Here is an 18,450-nt window from a genome sequence, read left to right as displayed (position 1 = left end):
GGGGGAAAAAAAACCCAACTTTGATTACATATGCTGAAAGGCTGCAATAAATAAAAGAGAATATTTTTTCTGTAAATGTAAAGTCTGATTCTGTTAAATAGCTGGTGACAAGACAAATATACTATTTTTTAATGAATCAACTTTTAGAAATAAGTTGGTCAATTTTTGACATTGTAGACATACTGATCTTGAACATAAATTATAATTATTCTGTCATTAGTAATAATAACATAATGGTGGATATATATCTCCTTCAGGACTAAAATGTATATTGATGTATTAGTGATTCAGATAATATATCTAATGAGAAAGATAAAAGTGTACCAATGATAAGGGCATGAAAATATTTAGAAGTGTGAATTATAATAACAAGACTAGTTATTCCTAATTTTTTCTTTTAATACCTTTAACCAATTAGAACCTTTAAAAGACAATTCTCTTTAGCTGTAAATATCATTGCATTCATAAGATAAAAATATATTTAAAGGAAGAATAACTCAAAGGGAGAATAATTTAAGTGATATGTAGAAAGAGGAAAATAATTTTGTTCTATTTCCCTCCTATTAAAGATCATTTTTGATAAAACAAACAGTATTCTTAATAAAATTAAAGAAGTTGCTTCATAGAGCTATCATTGTGGCATAATTTCTAGATTATTTTTAGATTGTTTTCTAGAAAATGTCCCCAAATTAGCAGTCATGGTTGGAGGAATTTAAATTTTATTTCTTATAAACAAAATTATATATATTAGAGTGCTATTATTAGAAATTATCTTCATATAATAAGTATGCAGTGCTTATCATCCAGATGAATGAAGAGAAAGTAATAAGCAAATATATACTTTCTCAAAGATGTTTTAGATATGTAAATCTAGCCTCCCTAATATAAAAACTCTAATACTTTTTAATGGGGACTTCTGCATAGGCTGAACCAATTAAGACTTTTAATACATAAATTTAATGAAGTTTGGATACATAAAAACCACTTTATTTTTCTTACAATTACATAAGAATAGTCTTTGTATTTGACCTGAGAACTTAACTAGACCATAAGAAATTTTTTCCCTTTGTTGAAAGAAATGTGACTGTTGGACCTTAACCATTGTTCTTTAAGAATTTGTAAATTCTGGTCTCCCATTATAGAAAAATAGCCTAGATCTACATTGCAAAGGGAAAGAAAAGTAACATCTGTAAATCCCTGATTAAGCTTCCTTTGCTTGAAAAGAATTCAATTTTTCACAATTTGTATATTTTCTTCATTTATAAATTAGGAACAAACAAAAATGACACTTTTCCTTTGTACCTAAACAATATGAAAGAAACTTGTGACTACTTTTCATAATTAGCCTGTAATTCATGTTTTGCAAAAGGCAATTAAAAGAAGTATAAATATATGTGTTTCCAGTGGGGAATTGACTTTAGCCAGTGTTCAACAACATAATTTTCAGGGCTTAGTATCACTGCAGTGATCAAATGTCCCTTTCTTCATTCGGAGGACTACTCAAAGTGAATAATAGTTAATAAGGTTCAACTCTACATTTTAAGTGTAAAATAATTGAAGTGCTGTCTCGCTGCAGATGTCAAGAGATTTCTAGCTCAATGCAATCAAATAATCAAACTAGTCAGCAGAGGGAAACAATTTCTAATTCTGACAGAAAGGGCATGTAGTTTTTATTAAATATTCTGTGTAAGTATTGTCATCTGTTTGGTTTTAATGTAGTTTTCAAGTGCTATTTATTTATTTTGTAGTACTGTCGTGCTAGGAACTGAATCCAGGGCCTTATGCATGCTAGGAAAGTCCTCTACCACTGAGCTATATCCTCACCCCTCAAATTGCCCCCGAACTGCCTTTAAATTAGAATCATTAGTATACACGTTTATTCTTTGAAGAAGTTAAACAAATTACCAAAAAAAAAAAAAAACCCTAAAACCAAACAACAACAAAAAAAATCCCATATTTTCTTTCTTCAGAAAATGATTAAACAAATTATAGAACAATTAGATAATGAGTCACAAGGCAACTCTGGAAAGGAATGAGTTGTATTTTTATATATGATCTATGAAGTTATTTTTATGCTTTAAATAAGATGTATCCCCAGTGTGGGCTGCGAGCTGACCCACGCGGACCAGACCATTGGCTTCAGCTCTGGAGGAGCTGCAGAATAATCTAGAAGAGGTAAAAGTGTTGATGGAAAAGACCACTAGGAAAAGAGTACGTGATGCTCTTAGAGCAGAAAAAAAACAAGATTGAGACAGAAATAAAGAACAAGATGCAACAGAAATCATAGAAGAAACCAGAACTTTTTGACAATGAAAAGCCAGCTGCTGTGGTTGCTCCCATCACAACAGGATCTACCGTGAAAATCAGTAATTATGGATGGGATCAATCTGATAAGTTTGTGAAAATCTACATCACTTTAACGGGAGTTCATCAAGTTCCCACCAAGAATGTGCAGGTTCATTTCACAGAGACGTCATTTGATCTTTTGGTAAGGACTCTAAATGGGAAGAATTACTCCATGTTTGTGAAAAATCTCTTGAAACCCATCTCTGTAAAAGGCAGTCCAAAAAAAGTTAAGACCGATACAGTTCTCATCTTATGTAGAAAGAAAGCAGAAAACACATGGTGGGAGTACTTGACTTGGGTTGAAAAAGAATGCAGAGAGAAAGAAAAGCCTTCATACGACACCGAAACAGATCCTAGTGAGAGATTAATGAATGTTCTAAAGAAAATTTATGAAGATGGAGATGATGATATGAAGCGAACCATTAATAAAGCCTGGGTGGAATCGAGAGAGAAGCAAGCCAAAGGAGATACAGAATTTTGAGACATTTAAGTCTTTTGGGGAACTGTGATGTGGAAATATGGATGTTTCCAATAAGGGAATGTTGGAGAGCTGCACATATAAATTTGACATAACTATTTACACAGTAAAGGCAGTAAATTCTCCTTTACTGGAGGATTTATTTAAATAAAATGTACTTATTAAATACTTACTCCAAAGATGGTTTCATTGGTACCTGGTCATTCCCTCACCCCACACTCTCAAGAAAGAGTTATATGGCATTTTCATTGAAATATAAAAAGCAAGTCCTACCTAATGAAAATGATAAATTATGTATTTTTGTTCAGCTAGAAGTCTTTTGCTTGACTTTAAGTTAGTGACATCAGTTCCCACCAATGTAATAAGAGTAAAACCTGAATTTTTGCATAAAAAAAGATGTATCCCCCAAACAGCTCATGTGTGAGACAATGTAAGAAAGCTGAGATGTTAAGTGATTAGGTTATGATAGTCTTAACTAATCATTGCATTAATCCTCTGATAGGGATTAACTGGGTGATAACTGTAGGTAGATGAGGGGTGGTTGAAGGAGGTAGGTCACTGTGGGCATGCCTTTGGGATATATACATACATATAACATATGATATATATCATATGATATATAATATAATTATATATTAAATACATGTATTATATATAATATATAACATGTGTACACACACACACACACACACACACACACACACACACACACACTGTGGAGTCTCTTTGCTTCCTGATGTGATGTCCTGAGCTGCTTTCATCTTGAATCCTGAGGAATGGAGCCAGCCAGCCATCTGTAGATATGGATAGACTGAGATCTCTGAAACCATGAGCACCAAATAAAAGTTTGACTGCTTAAAATTGTTTGTGTCAGGTCTTTTGGTCACAGCAATTATGAAAGCTGACTAAAATAGTTTTCTTTAAGATGTAATTATAAAGGCAGATTATTGCTTATGGAATGATGGGGGAATACACTTAGGAGAATTGGTTCCAGGAACTCCCTCATTATAAAACATGCAGATGCTCTACTCCTTTATATAAAATGCATTGTATTTGAATCCAACATGTGAACATCCTAACATAAACTTTAAATTATCTCTAGATTACTCTTAATACCTAGTATAATGTGAATGCTATGTAAAGAGTTCTGAGCCTATATTGATTAGGGGATAATGACAAACAAAACATCTTCATGTGTTCACTGCAGGTGCAGTATTTTTCAGAATACTTTTGATTCAGCTTTGGTTGCATCCATGAATGTGAAACCTACAGATGCAGAAGGTTGATTGTATAAATGCATATGACCAACTACTTTTGAAAAATGATTACACAAGTGAACAAAAAATGTTACATATGAGGGAGGAATTTGAAGTGCAAAATGTGGAGATAATTAGAATAGAAATCAACTCTGTTAGTCTAATTTTATTCATTACATTATATTTTGACTGATGTAAATGTTTTATATAAATATAAATTTAATATCAAAATTTTAATTAATCTCAAAACATTTTTAAGTGAACTTATTAATATTAGGATATTGAGTGCTGGAGTAACACATGCTGAGGAATTTGTTCTAGATATGTTAAAATATAATTTGAATTAATTTCATAGGAAGCTATAATTGAAAGTGGAAAAATGAAAGAAAATATTTTCAACTATTTGTGATTCTTGATAATAGTGTAGCCATCACATTATTATGAGACTGCCTTGACTTCATTATGGAAACAGACAAGTAACTAGGGTGGTTCATTCCAAGCTGGCATTTTCTGAGTAGGATAAAAGAGCTAGATTATTGAGTACAAATAAAAACCTATATTACAGAATGTATAAGAATAAATATTATGCATATAATCTTTCATAACATAAATATTTTCTACTTCTAGCTCCAGAAAAGATTAACTCTGCAGTAATGAGCATCACTAACACCTAGATGATTTTCTCTAATTGCTTCCCCTCCAGCTCTCCACCCAAACAACAAACAAAAAAACAAAAACAACAGAATAGGGCTCTGGATAATTACTTGATATAATGTTTGGAATAGGCCATGTTCAAATTAAGTCTGAAATATCTTACCAACCAAAAATGCAAGGATGCTATCAAATATTCTAGTGTTAGTCTTTAAATTGTGGATTTGCCAAACTAGCAAGAGGAATCAACCATTAACAAAAGATGTTTTTGCTTACAAAAGTAAACTGTGACCTTCAGCAAGAATGACACGTGCAATGAATTAACAAAACACATTCAGTATTTTAATTGCATAAGTTCATAATTATCATTTCTTGGTTCCTAAGAAGTCATCTCAACATTTTAAAAGCCAGGAAATAAAGACAAACATCAAAACTCATCCTTCATTTGCTATAATACAAACTATACTTCTGAGAATCTAAATATTGCCTGGAGAAGTTTCTTTTAAAAGAATTATTCCGACCTAAAAATCATAAGGAATGATGGAAGTCCACCAAATTAATTTATATATAATATATGAATATATTAACTTATATAAATTTATATATCATATTATATATTAATATATTAATATATACATATTTATATATAATCTTTATGTATATATGGGTTAAATAAAATTTGTGTGTGTGTGTATGATGGTGAAGATATATAAATAAATACCTCTATGAGAGCTTGTTTTTATAATTTTAGTTTGTAACAAACATTTAAAGTTATGTTTTACCAAGGCACACTTTACTATGGACTATTGCTAAAATAGATGGATCATCTCTGGGCCCCTAAAGCAAAAGGAATCTAAAATTAGTTTCTAAGTTGTGTTACTAGGGAAGTTTCAAGATCAAGGAAGCAGGGAGAGAAATGGATGCTTGTGGAATCTAGTAATTGGAAGAGTAAGTAGCTAACAAAAGTTTCCTGTGTTTCACAGACTACACACAGATTGCAGAGAACCAATGCTCTCTGAGGATCCTGTAGACTTGTTGAATGGATATCTCCACAGGAGTCTTGAGAATCAAAGACTGAGGAACTGATAAAGATCTCTTTGAGATGCACTTTTTCTATTCACCTTTTCAACAAGTGTACAAACAGCATCTACTCTGAGTCAGTTCTACGTGCTGAGAATGAAGTGGTAGGGGATAGGGAAAAGGAGAAACATAATATTAAATGTACCAGGTAAAATGGTGACAAGTGCTATGGAGAAACTTGGAGCAGAGAAATGGGTGTAGGGAAACTTAAAAGCTTACACTATCAGATTGTAAGTTCTGCTTGAGAAGGTGACATCTGTGTAAGCACAGTGAAGGAGGTGAGGTATAGTACCTGCTGAGTTGTGGGAAGACACAGGCAGAGAAAGCAGCATGTACAAATGTTCCAGGGAGAGAGAGGGGTGCCTTGTTTTTTATAAGGAATTTTTGAAGTCCAGGTGCTAGAGTACAGGGAGCAACAGGGGCAAATAGGGCCTTACAGGACACTAGGAAAATTAGGGTTAAGCTGAAGTACTGATTTTCAAACAATGTAAGTGAATAATGATTCAAAGTCAAAGATGCATTTGATTTGTAGAAAATATTATGTTTAAATATGAGTGTGAGGATAGTAACTTACAATTAGTTACTAAAGAAAGGGTTTACTTTCAATGACTGGAGTTAACACAAGGGGACCCTCATGATCAGCCATTGATAAGAAAACAAATTGTGGGGCTGGAGATGTGGCTCAAGCAGTGGTGCGCTCAGCTGGTGTGCATGCAGCCCGGGTTCAATCCTCAGTACCACATACAAATAAAGATGTTGTGTCCTCCGAAAACTAAAAAATAAATAATAATAAAAAATTCCCTCTCTCTCTCTCTTTCTCTCTTAAAAAAAAAAAAAAGAAAACAAATTGTATTTCAGTGGGAGCCTTTATGGTAGGAGGAGGTTGTAAATGGCTCTACTTACCTACAGCTTCTTCTGTATTTATAAGCTTTTTGGAATGTTTTAGAGAGTGCTTTAAATGTTTAGTATTTCTTATAGGAACTCTGAATTCTCTGAAGTCTTAGTAGAAAATATGTGAATATATCTTCTATTGCCAATATTATGAAGTTTAGTTAAATGAAACTAAATAGCTATGCTTGCTGTAGAATTTATAATTTTTAATATGATATTGCCATTCACCAAGAAGGAGGTATTTGAGTACATAACTTGTTTCTTACAATTCTTTTAACTCTAATTCCATTAGAAACATCATGTCTGAACTGGGTACAAGTACTATGTATGAATATATGTACCCATATGTATATATATAAAATATAAATGATTAAAATATATATAATTGTCTGCATATATGTGTATATACATGTGTATATATGTATATACATATATAAAGAAAAATAAAATGTAAGTATATATAATTATACACACACACACACACACACACACACATACATATATATATATATATTTTTTGGGGCTGTACTTGAGATCAAACCCAGGGTCTCAAGCATGGTAGGCAATTGCTTTTTCACTGACCTACACCCCCAGTCTTTCTAGTTTTTAACTTGAGTAGCTGGCGATACAGACATGAATGAGACACCATGCCCAGTAGAAATACAAAGTTTCAAGATTTTAATATTTAATTCCAATCCTTCTATTCAAAATTAGTAAACCATTTATTGAAAATAACCTATGTAAACACAAAGGTACATATAGTTATTTCTTGGTGTCTCCACAGGATTTTTTCTGGGACTTTTAAAATACCCAGATCAGCAGACATTCAATTTACTTATATAAAACACTGTATTATTGGCATATAGTATACATGCACTATCCTATATACTTTACATCATCTCTGAATTACTTGTAATACGTAAGTATGATACATACTTTATGTAAATGGTTATTATACTCTAGGGAATCAGTTAAGAAAAAAAATCTGTTTACTGACATAGGCACTATCATTTAAAACATTTTTTCAATCTGATATTAGTTGATATTGGTACACAACCCATGAATATAAAGGGCCGGTTGTATTGCATAAGCGAAGCTCAATACGTTTTACACACACACACACACACACACACACACACACACACACATAAATTTGGGTAGCCAGAACTCGGATCCAGAAAGCAGATATTTTTAACACCTTCAAATGTGCCCCTTTGCTCTTATCAACCACAGTTCCTAACTCCAGACACATTGGCTAACTACTATTTCACCATATTGACTTTAAGACTATATTTTGTCTGGTTCTGAAATTGATCTAAATAGAATTATACATATATCTGGCTTATTTAGCTCTCTATTATGCTTGTGAGATTTATTTACATATTTATATATTCTAGTGTTTCTAATTTTAAGCTGTTATGAATAGCACTTCTATGAACATTCTCATGTATTTTTGCATGCACTTGTTGGGGATATATGCCTAGAACAAAATTGTTTACCTTAATTGAGTTCATCTTTAGTAAATAGTACCAAATAGCGATTGAGAGTGATCATAGCAGTTTACTCAATACCTATGTATAAAGGTTCTGGTTGTAGCACATTTTGTCTTAATATTTGCCCTCTCACTATTTCAGTGATTCTATGAGGAATGTAGTATTATCTCATATCTTATTTACATTAGCCTTATTACAAAAGGAGTTTGAAGCACATTTTCATACATTTATTGTGTAATTGAATAACCATTTTTGTGAATTGTGTATGTTTCCCTTTTCTTTTTGGGGTAGTCTGTTATTTTATAACTGATTTTATATATTCTGAACTTGAGTCCTTCTTGGAGCATATGTATTAGAAATATCACCTACTATATCTCACTTTGTCTTTTCACTCATTTAATGATATGTTCTGATTATTACTTATTCCTCTCTTAGCATAATTCAAAGTATCATTTTCATGTATAGTTAGTCCTTTTCTTTGACAAAACATTGCCTACAGCAAAGCCATGAACGTGTTCTGCTATGTTTTTTATGTATAGTTTTGTATTTAGATCTCTCTGAAATATACATATCTTTTTTGGATAGGAGACTAAAATGCAGATCATGGCACACATTGCCTTTTTAAGGACAAGCAAGTTTAAACCAGATACATTTATTGGGAAGTTTCTACTTTCTGTGGAACATTCTAACATACACTTTATCATATGTTGGGTGGATCTAAATATCTGGGTCTTTGGGGGGGGTTTATTTTGTCTTGATCTCTGGTATTGTAAATCATCAATTTTGAGTGTGTGTATGATGTGTATGGATCTTGTAGCCTTTTGCTATTTTATGTAAATTTTAGAAAAAGCTCGTCATTCATCTGTTCCCCCTCAATAGTGGCTAGGTTTAAGTAAGAAATCAAACTGTATTTTTAAATGAACCCTGCTCATTTTGTATGTATGTGTGTGTGTGTGTGTTTGTGTGTATACATATATGTATCCATTTTTTCTAATATCCCTGTTGCTTAACTATGTTAGGATAAAGACAGCCTCATAAAATGATACAGAAAAGAGACTTATATTTGTTATTTGAGTATTATAAGATTAGTATTTTTCATTTTTAATATATTTTAGTTAAATATAATACTTATTAATAATTTTATGTTCCTTAATACATATTAGAGTCTTACATTTCATATTTTATGTCAATGTTAGTTTTGTTTCCTTAGCTATTTTCTCTATTGTACTAAATATGATAAATTCATTGACTTAAAATTTTTCTTTATATAGATATTATCTTTTATTTGTCTATGAAATATATTTAAATTCATCTTTTTCATGCAGTTTCTTTAATTTTACTTTTTTTATTTCTTATTGATAATATGTGTTTGGTCACTTTTTTCATGACATTTACTTCTCAGTGTTTATCACTCTTATATCACTATTTGTCTTTTTTGCATTTTTTTCTATTGTAGTTTCTTTTTAATTTTTATATTTTTTAATTTATATATAACAGTGGAATGCATTACAATTCTTATTACACATATAGAGCATAATTTTTCATATTTCTGATTGTATACAAAATATATTCACAACAATTCATGTCTTCATACCTGTACTTTGGATAACAATGATCATTGCATTCCACCATCATTAATAACCCCCTGCCCCCTGCCTTCCCCTCCCACCCCTCTGCCCTATCTAGAGTTCATCTATTCCTCCCATGCTCCCTCTCCCTATCCTACCATGAATCAGCCTGTTTATATCAAGAAAACATTCGGCATTTGTTTTTTTCGAATTGTCTATCTATTTCATTAAATTATCATATTTGTTATTTTTTCTTCTACATTCTTTGTTAATTTTATTATTTTTTTCTAGATTCTTAAAATGAAAGGTCAGGCTTTCAGTCTTTCTTCATTTGGATTATATTCATCTTAGATCAGGAATTTTCCTCCAAACAGACAACAGACCAATTGTCCAATAATATATTCTTCATTTTCATTTTCTTCACAACATTTTTCTTCTTTTTAGTATTCATTGCCATTTCTCAAATAACTTTTCAGATATTTGAAAATAAGTGGTTTAATTTTTCTCAGCTAGTAGAGATTTTCTAAGTTTAACTTGTTGTTGTTGTTGTTTGGCTTTCGAATCCATTCTACAGTTTTTAAGAAAATACCCTGCAAGATTTCAATTACGGCTGGGGTCTAGGTTCTCAGATATTGCCTTCTTCTGCAATTAATATCATGCAAATCTGTCCTGATTCCCTTTATTTATATATTTCTGTTTCACACATGTTGGAAAACGTCATTCATTTGAATTTTAAAATTGTACACTGCCATTTCCTTAAAGAATTAACAGTCTCACCCTGATCCTCTCAGTGGTGCAGTTTTTCTCCATTGTCTGCTTTTCTACCTATTTTTAACATCTTTCATAAAATTGATAAATACATTGTTTAAATGCAGATTGTAAGTTGATGCTTGAGTATGACATTCACAGCTTATAACTAAAGTTTCTCTAGATTAAATATTTGGAAATAGTGAGGAATAAAAGTAGTCTTTAAATTTTATTTCATTGGAATGTTTTAAAACAGCTAAATATTGACACTTCCGTATTCTCTTGATATTTATGCATTTCTCATTAATGATTTCAATGGATCTTATGGGATTTAGCTATATCTTTCTTCTAGTAAATTATTTCCCTCATAATGTTCCAAGGCAAAACCTTGTCATATGACATTCTGTGCTCATGTCAGACATGGCATGAAGGTCCTCCACAATACACTCAATATTCTTTCTACTTTAAATGCTGATACTCCGTGTTTATTAAAATATAAGCCAGTGACTCAAGAATTATTAAATAGTGATAGCTAAATAAATGTGACCATCATAAAATGGTTTTGAGTGACAGAAAAATCAGTTTAAAGTTAATATAATTGCTGGTTATTTGTTTTCTAGTATACAGATATTCTTTTTACCCATTAGTCACATATAGATGTGGAAAGCTGTTGGGATTTGCCCTTCCAACTGATATTTTTTGTTGTTGTTTTTGTGACTTTGTTTATAATTAATTTGAGTGCAATTAAAAGATCACCCTTCATCAATTTCTCCTCCCTCTTCTCCCCCTTCCCCTTTTTAAAGATCTTTTTTTTAGTCACTGTGGGCATGTGAAAGTGAAGCACTGTTTAATCACTTTTCATATATAAAATAGTTACAGGTTACAGAAAAAGAAGCATCAGGCTCTTTTCCCCAATATTTGTATTTGAGTAGACACACCATATAAAAACAAACATGACACAACCATCAAACTAAGTTTATGATAATAGTGAAATTAGGTGACTTTTAAAATTTTTGCTGAATTATGAACTTGCTTCTTAGTACAATCCTGTATTTATCCCCAAATTTTGCATTGTCAGTTGTGTTATGCCTTTGTAGTGTAAATTACATACTAGAGAGAGAAGGCCTACATTTACAGTAAGATCACAAATTCCATTTATTTTATGAATTGATCCTAATATTCTGAAAATAATTTAAGCATTTATGAAGCTTATGTTTATATATTGTAAAATACTATAGAAAGTTAATTTCAGTTCACATTAACATAAATTTCTTAAAAATAAATCATTGACTTTCTTTCATAAATACATAGGTCATTTTATTTATTTGATTGATTGATTAGTATATGTACTTCAAGACCTAATATGAAATGTATTGGAGAAAAACACAAATGATTGAGAAGATAACTTGTTATATTAAATTCTAAAATTATAAATTTAAAATTTTCAGCAAATAATGGAGTTATAGCTCAGTGGTAGAGTGTTTGCCTAGCATGTGTAAGGCCCTGGGTTCAGTCCCCAGCATCAGAAAAAATAAAAATATAAAATTGGAACACAGTTATATTTGTTAGGAGAATAAGGGCATCACTGTTTCTGAAAGCTTATTTATTTTGATGTTAGGGCATTTATTAAAACAACTTTGTAAATTAAAATGATGTCTAACAAATTATATGGAAGGACTATAATAATACCTATTATTAAAAGGTACTTTGTAAGCTGCTAACTCTTCAAAGTTGCATGTTGAAGTATGATATCTTCAAGATCCTCACCTTATCATGCAAATGTTTACTTTTGGTTTAAAAATGAAAAACTTCTAAGAATAATTTATATAAGAATATTAAAATTTAATATTTTTTCTAGATAAGTATTATAAAAATAGATACCAATTGTACAAATGATGCAAGTAAATGCTAGGACGAAGCACTCTCCTGTTACCTGTTGCATTTTATTGTAGTGAAAATGCCTTTAATGCCTTTTCTCTGAATCAATTGAACCTTTGCCATACAAAAACCAAAAAATAATCTTAAAAAATTGTTTAGTGATTGATATATGCAAAATACTATGGTTTTATGAAATCACTGAAGAAAGCCACATACAGTGAGATTAGATGTGTAGAAATTTAGAGTGCAATAACAAAATTAACATTTTTATTGGAATCAGAGAAGAGTTTATTTTGTACAAAACTATATCAGTAATGCAGAAGATAAATTTGAGAACTTCTTGCGAAAAGCAGATTCAAAAAAACAAAAGAAAAAATACATACATGATGAGATGTAAAAACCTTACACTGGAAACACAAAATGAAAATACGAAGTGCTCATATCTAATAAAGCAGAATAAACAGAGCTGAAGGAATTTTTATTTTGCTCAGTAGGGATTTGAGAAATTCTGCATATGCCAAAGGCTGTTGGCTCTGTCCATAGGAACACTGTGTTAAAAGTAAGTATAAGGTCTAAACAAATTGGACCTTGTTCATTCATTTATTTTTAAGAGTTCATGTGTTAGCCAACTTTGTGTCACTGTGACATAAATATTATGCAAAACCAAAACTTAGAGGATGAAAACTTAGTTTGGGACCTATGGTTTCAGAGGTCTCAATTCATAAATGGTCAATTACATTTTCCTGGATCCAAGAGTAGACAGGACATCATAGTGGGATGAGGAAGGCAAGTGGAGGCTGTAGATGCTCACCTCACAATGGTCAGGAGGCAGGAAAGGACTTCAGGGAAGATGTACCCTTTCAGGGCTTATTGCCAGTGACCCATCTCCTCTAACTACACCCCACCTGCCCATAATTATCTCCCAGTCAGTCCATTCAAACTAGGATTAAATTACAACTCTCCCAATCCAATCACTTCTCAACATTATTGCATTAACAGGAGAGTGTTTGGGGCATACCTCACATTCAAACCAAAACAGCTCATATTATATGATTCTGCTTCTGTGATATTTGCAGAATAGTTAAATCTGTAGAGACAGAATACATACACTAATACAGGCGCATATTAAGGGAAAAGAGTGGTGGAAAGAAATTGCTTCATTTTACAGGGCTTTCCTTTGGAAGGACAGAAATGCTTTTTAGCTAGATAGGTAGAGTCATTGTACAGTATTGTGAATATATTAGCTTCTACCTGTTTGTTCACTTGAAAATGAATAGTTTAATACATGTGTATTTCACCTCAATAAATTATTTAAAAATAAACATATAAATGCACTAACTAAATTTTTACAAACACATAGAAGTCTTAGGTTGTAGTAGGTTTTGGTTAGGTTCTCAACTATCCCTTCCTAGCTAGTTGTGTGACATTTCTCATTTGTTAAGAATTAGGAAGAGTATTTACTTTACAGGGTGTTTTGGGCGCCTAGTAAATGAATACATATGCTTAGCATCATGCCAAACACAAGCTGAATGCCTATCAAGTGGTATATTCTGTTTATTATTAACCATCACAATTCTACAGAATCCCAAAGCAAAAAGGAACCTCTGATAGTACTTAAGCCAATCCATTGACTGTGGAGATGAAGAAGCCTTGCCTGAGATCCAATACAGTAATGGGGTGTGTGGGTTTGCTGAAGTCTGTTCCAAAGGTCTTTTCAGTCCACAGTATACACTTATACACCATGACTCATCCTTGGTAGAATTCTGATGAGAGTCAGTTTGGTTCTTTTTAGTCTTTCATTTCCTATTCTGGGGCATAATACAAGGTCTCAAGTAACTCTTATTTGAGGAAGATCTCAAACCACAGGGTTTGGCTCACCTCAGGAAAGATCAGGGCAATAAGGGGTGCCAACAGCCACACTCCCAGCCACCAGAGCTGTCATTTCATTGCACTCTGCTGCATACCCACATCATGACAAGCACTACACTCGGCCTTGCTCTGTACTCAGGGAAACTGCAGTAAGTACTGGTACTCATGGCTTTTATTGCTGCCCTTAGGTGTGAAAAATATTTGTTTCTTAAGATCAAATGGTATTTTTTAAATAAAATATTAATTTATTAAACACATTTATAATGATGTTACCATATATATTAGACTGTCATTTTTAAGACTGTTGGATGATCATGACCAGTGTCTGCTATTCCAACACTTTGGAAATAATACTTTGGGACAAGGAAGACATTACTGACCACTTGTTAGAAATAAAATTTCACTCCCATGCAGCCTTTTTGATACCACCTCTGTGGGTTGGGGAGGAAGTTGGGAACATCTCATGCAAGCAAGATTTGAGTAAAAATCTAGACTGTCCACTGGACTTTACCAGGGCATGGGGGGCGGGGATGAAAGAGGGAGAAACAGTTGCTTTGTTTCTGTGAGATGAAGCTTGAATGGAATGTTGTCTTCTGTCATCATATAACATTTGCCACCCAGTTAATGTATATCCTTTAGTATCCCATGCATCCTAACCTTGCACTAAAGGCAGTTTATTAATAAATGATTTTTAAATAATAATGGCCCAATATTTTAAAAGTTTCACAAAATGGTCACACCTTACTCTTTGAAAAGAAAAAAAATGTAATATCTGTGAGGATTATGCAGTAACAGATGTTATTACTTCAATATTTTCTGTTATTCAAAGCTGGTACTTTGTAGAAGAAAGTAGATCTGCCCTTCACACAACCTCTCTGTCTCTATACACTGAAGTTTACTGGTTTGCTGACTTCGCCAGAATAACCTGAGACTTTGGTATATGAGGTGAAAAGAAACCCCAGGGAACGCACTATGCTTCATTTCTTGGGTCCTTCATTCTGTATTCAGTCTGCTGTCTTCTCTTTACCTTGTTGCTAAGTCTGGTGTGTGTGTATATATATATATATATATATATATATATATATATATATATATGATATATATATATAGATATGAATTATATAGATAGATATATGTATATATTGATACAAATTAATGTTTATTATTACAAAATAATATTCACTTCATCTATATATTAAAATTCAAAATCCAGTAGCAATAAAAGATATTATAAACTTTGCTAGATAAAATTTTAAAAGTTTATATGAAGAAATCAAAAGACAAATGATAAACAAAGACATGTTTGGTACTATATTAAATATATAATACCTAATAATAGTGCAAAAAATCCAAGAAGTAGTAGAATAGGTAGCAAAATTTATAAATAAAAATTCATGTAAAATTTCAGCAATGACTTCTGTTTATATTTGTGAAAAATAAACCAAGCTTTAATAATCTAAAAATTGGTGGTAAATTTGGCAGCTTGGATGTACTTCATTTTCTGTGAATCTATAATTCTAATATAATAATACTATTGAAGAACCAGATTCATTGAATAAGATCATTGCAGTCATGATTTAAAAAAAAACATTTTGTGGACATCAGAAGGTAAAAAAAAAAGTCTGAGCAGTATCGTTTTCTCTTAGCTTAATAAAAATCAGTGAATTTTCTATATCGAGACAATAATGATCTTGGTCTAATAAGAAAATGCATTGATATCTCTGATAGAAACTTGAACTAAATGACACTCAGGGAATGTTCATAGAATCATTTCCTCTGCTAATATGATGATAGCTGAACAATAGAGAAATTTTGATTTCTCTACAGCTTCTAAATATCATTTAGGAACTTTGTTTAGACGGATTTTACATCATGTAGTACTTGTGAATTTTTTAGCCCAGAAAATGACTTGCTTAAGTATTCTTTCATATTCCCCAAACAGAAACTAAGCTTCACACTAAAGTTAGATGCTTAATAATTATTACTATAATTTGAGGCCCTAGAAACCCCTTTTTAGCTCTTTTTTTAATGAGAAGGCTGACACCTTGGCAACCTGAAAAATAAAGTAACCTTTCTATATACATATATACCTCCAACTTTAATGCTCTGATGATGGTTTTGAGATTTTTCCTTTATTTAATTTGTTGTTATCATATGAGAATTATTTTAAACATTCAAGAACTTCTTTTTGAATTTCAAGTTTCTTGTTCTCTGAGATGAACTCTTCAACATGAGATCACAGAGGCACCACCTAAATATTATTCAAGGAGCACAACAAGGAGATCAGAATGTCTGTGCAACTTAGTTTTTGAATATAGTATGCAAATCAAAGCTGTAAAACATTTATTTTGAATATACTTTCTGTCACATAGTGAATATTTTTCTCATTTCAAAATCACTTTCCAGTTTAAATGTTGGAAGGTATTTTTTTTTTTGGAAGTTGGTGTTTTTTTTTTCTTTGGTTTTCAGAAAAAAAAATACATTACTTTTGAAAGCATAGGCTACCTTGCAGAGCAGATGAATTTATCAATCAGCATAGCTATATCTAAAAGGAATGATTCTTTGGGATAATTTTATTTTGTGAGAGCAACAGAAATAGTCCTTTCATGGTGATAAATACAATCAATTTATGAGCATAAGTACCCAATAATTAAGAAAGAATGAGTAACTGATTCATCAAATTTTCATAAGTGTTATCCAGGATCTGGACTTTGAAGGATAATCAAAATGAGAAAATATGAAATAAGTCATCTTTGTACTTACTATCCTTATATAATACTTTATTGAGTTTAACTATCCTTTAACTATCAATTATACATAAACTCAAAATTTCAAATATTTCAGAATATATTAACCACTTAAGTTTGGGGATTATTAGAATGGAAAGAAATAGGATATTATATCATTTTTCAATATTCACTCCTATTTTCTTCCACATAAAGTCAGGAGAGCTCAAAACTTCTTAAGAGACTACAGCATTGAAACATTTTGTGACATTTCTCCCCTTTGATTATAAAGAATGAGTGGCCTGGCATATATTGCATGTATATTGATGGTCTTCTGTATCATGTTTATGGCAAAGAGATTTCAGAGCGCTCTTTTTCAATATTCCATTTTTTAACATTTATCTTTATTAGACAATGCATTTAAGTATTTGGACATTTGTGAAGCTCCACAGAATAAACATACAAAATGCAGTTAATAAAAATGCTTTCAGCTTAAGTGTAAATATCATGCACTTTGTATTGATTTTTTTCTAAGTGTATAGACTTGAATGTGCTGTGAATTTTATTTTACTTTTCTGTATAGCCAAGAAATGTTCAAAGCAGACTGATGTGTCCATTTTATGATTTCATAAATCTCCATGTTTACATGTATTTTTATGGTCAATTTGCTGTTTTCAAATCCAAATTGTACCTTTAGAAAAAATTTTAGTATCTCAGAAAGGGATCTTGACTAAACTTTTCTCCTATCAGATTATCTATAAAGAGAGTTGAATGAACAATTTCTGATTTCCATTTTCCATAATTTAAGCATGATTTATAGTTATATTTTTATGTTCATTTGCTTCTGTCATTAATTATTGGCTTAAAATAATTAAGGATCAAGAGATTTAAAAGTTTGGTAAATTATATGCATTCTACTTTATAGAAAGTTGAAGCATAGTTTATATTAAAATATTTTAAATCATTTCTATCATTTAAAAGCAATTAAAAAATCACAACCATGATTTTAAGAGAAATATTGGCCTTTAGTTTCAATGGAAATCCTATCTTCTGTCTCATAAAAGGCATAATTAAAATAGAAAGAGTAGGAAATAGCTATTTTCAGAGTTTTATTAGCTGCTCATAGCAATCCCTAGTATATACATATTATACTGGATTATCAATAAAGGGACACATAACCAAAAAACAAAATTTGATATAATTAGAAAAGATTTATAAAATGGGAAATTAACAGTGTGTCAGCATGATAACCACAGAAATAAAGTGGAGAAAAAGTTGGCAGATTGGAAAGTGGTCCTAGATGGCATTGACTGGGAAAGTTTTCATATCCAAAGTCTCTTGCATCTTCATCCCCGTATAGTCCTAAAGTTGATTTTCTTAGTATACTTAGAGATATAGATACATACAACATATAAACAGGAGTAATAAGAACTTAACATTGTCCATATACTTTGCAAAAACGGTATT

At 31.4% G+C, this 18,450-nt stretch overlaps 1 pseudogene across 1 annotated transcript; it reads left to right on the top strand.

The window, feature by feature from the left end:
- Window positions 1-2,172: 2,172 nt before the first annotated feature.
- Window positions 2,173-2,922, top strand: LOC308635145 (calcyclin-binding protein-like; annotated as a pseudogene). The gene has a single exon. The product of its transcript is annotated as a calcyclin-binding protein-like (transcript).
- Window positions 2,923-18,450: the final 15,528 nt, after the last annotated feature.

Source organism: Spermophilus citellus, assembly GCF_964194105.1.
Source record: "Spermophilus citellus genome assembly, chromosome: 16".
Lineage (NCBI taxonomy): Eukaryota > Metazoa > Chordata > Mammalia > Rodentia > Sciuridae > Spermophilus > Spermophilus citellus.
Note: the sequence above shows the minus strand (reverse complement) of the source record. Positions and strands in the feature narration are given on the sequence as shown.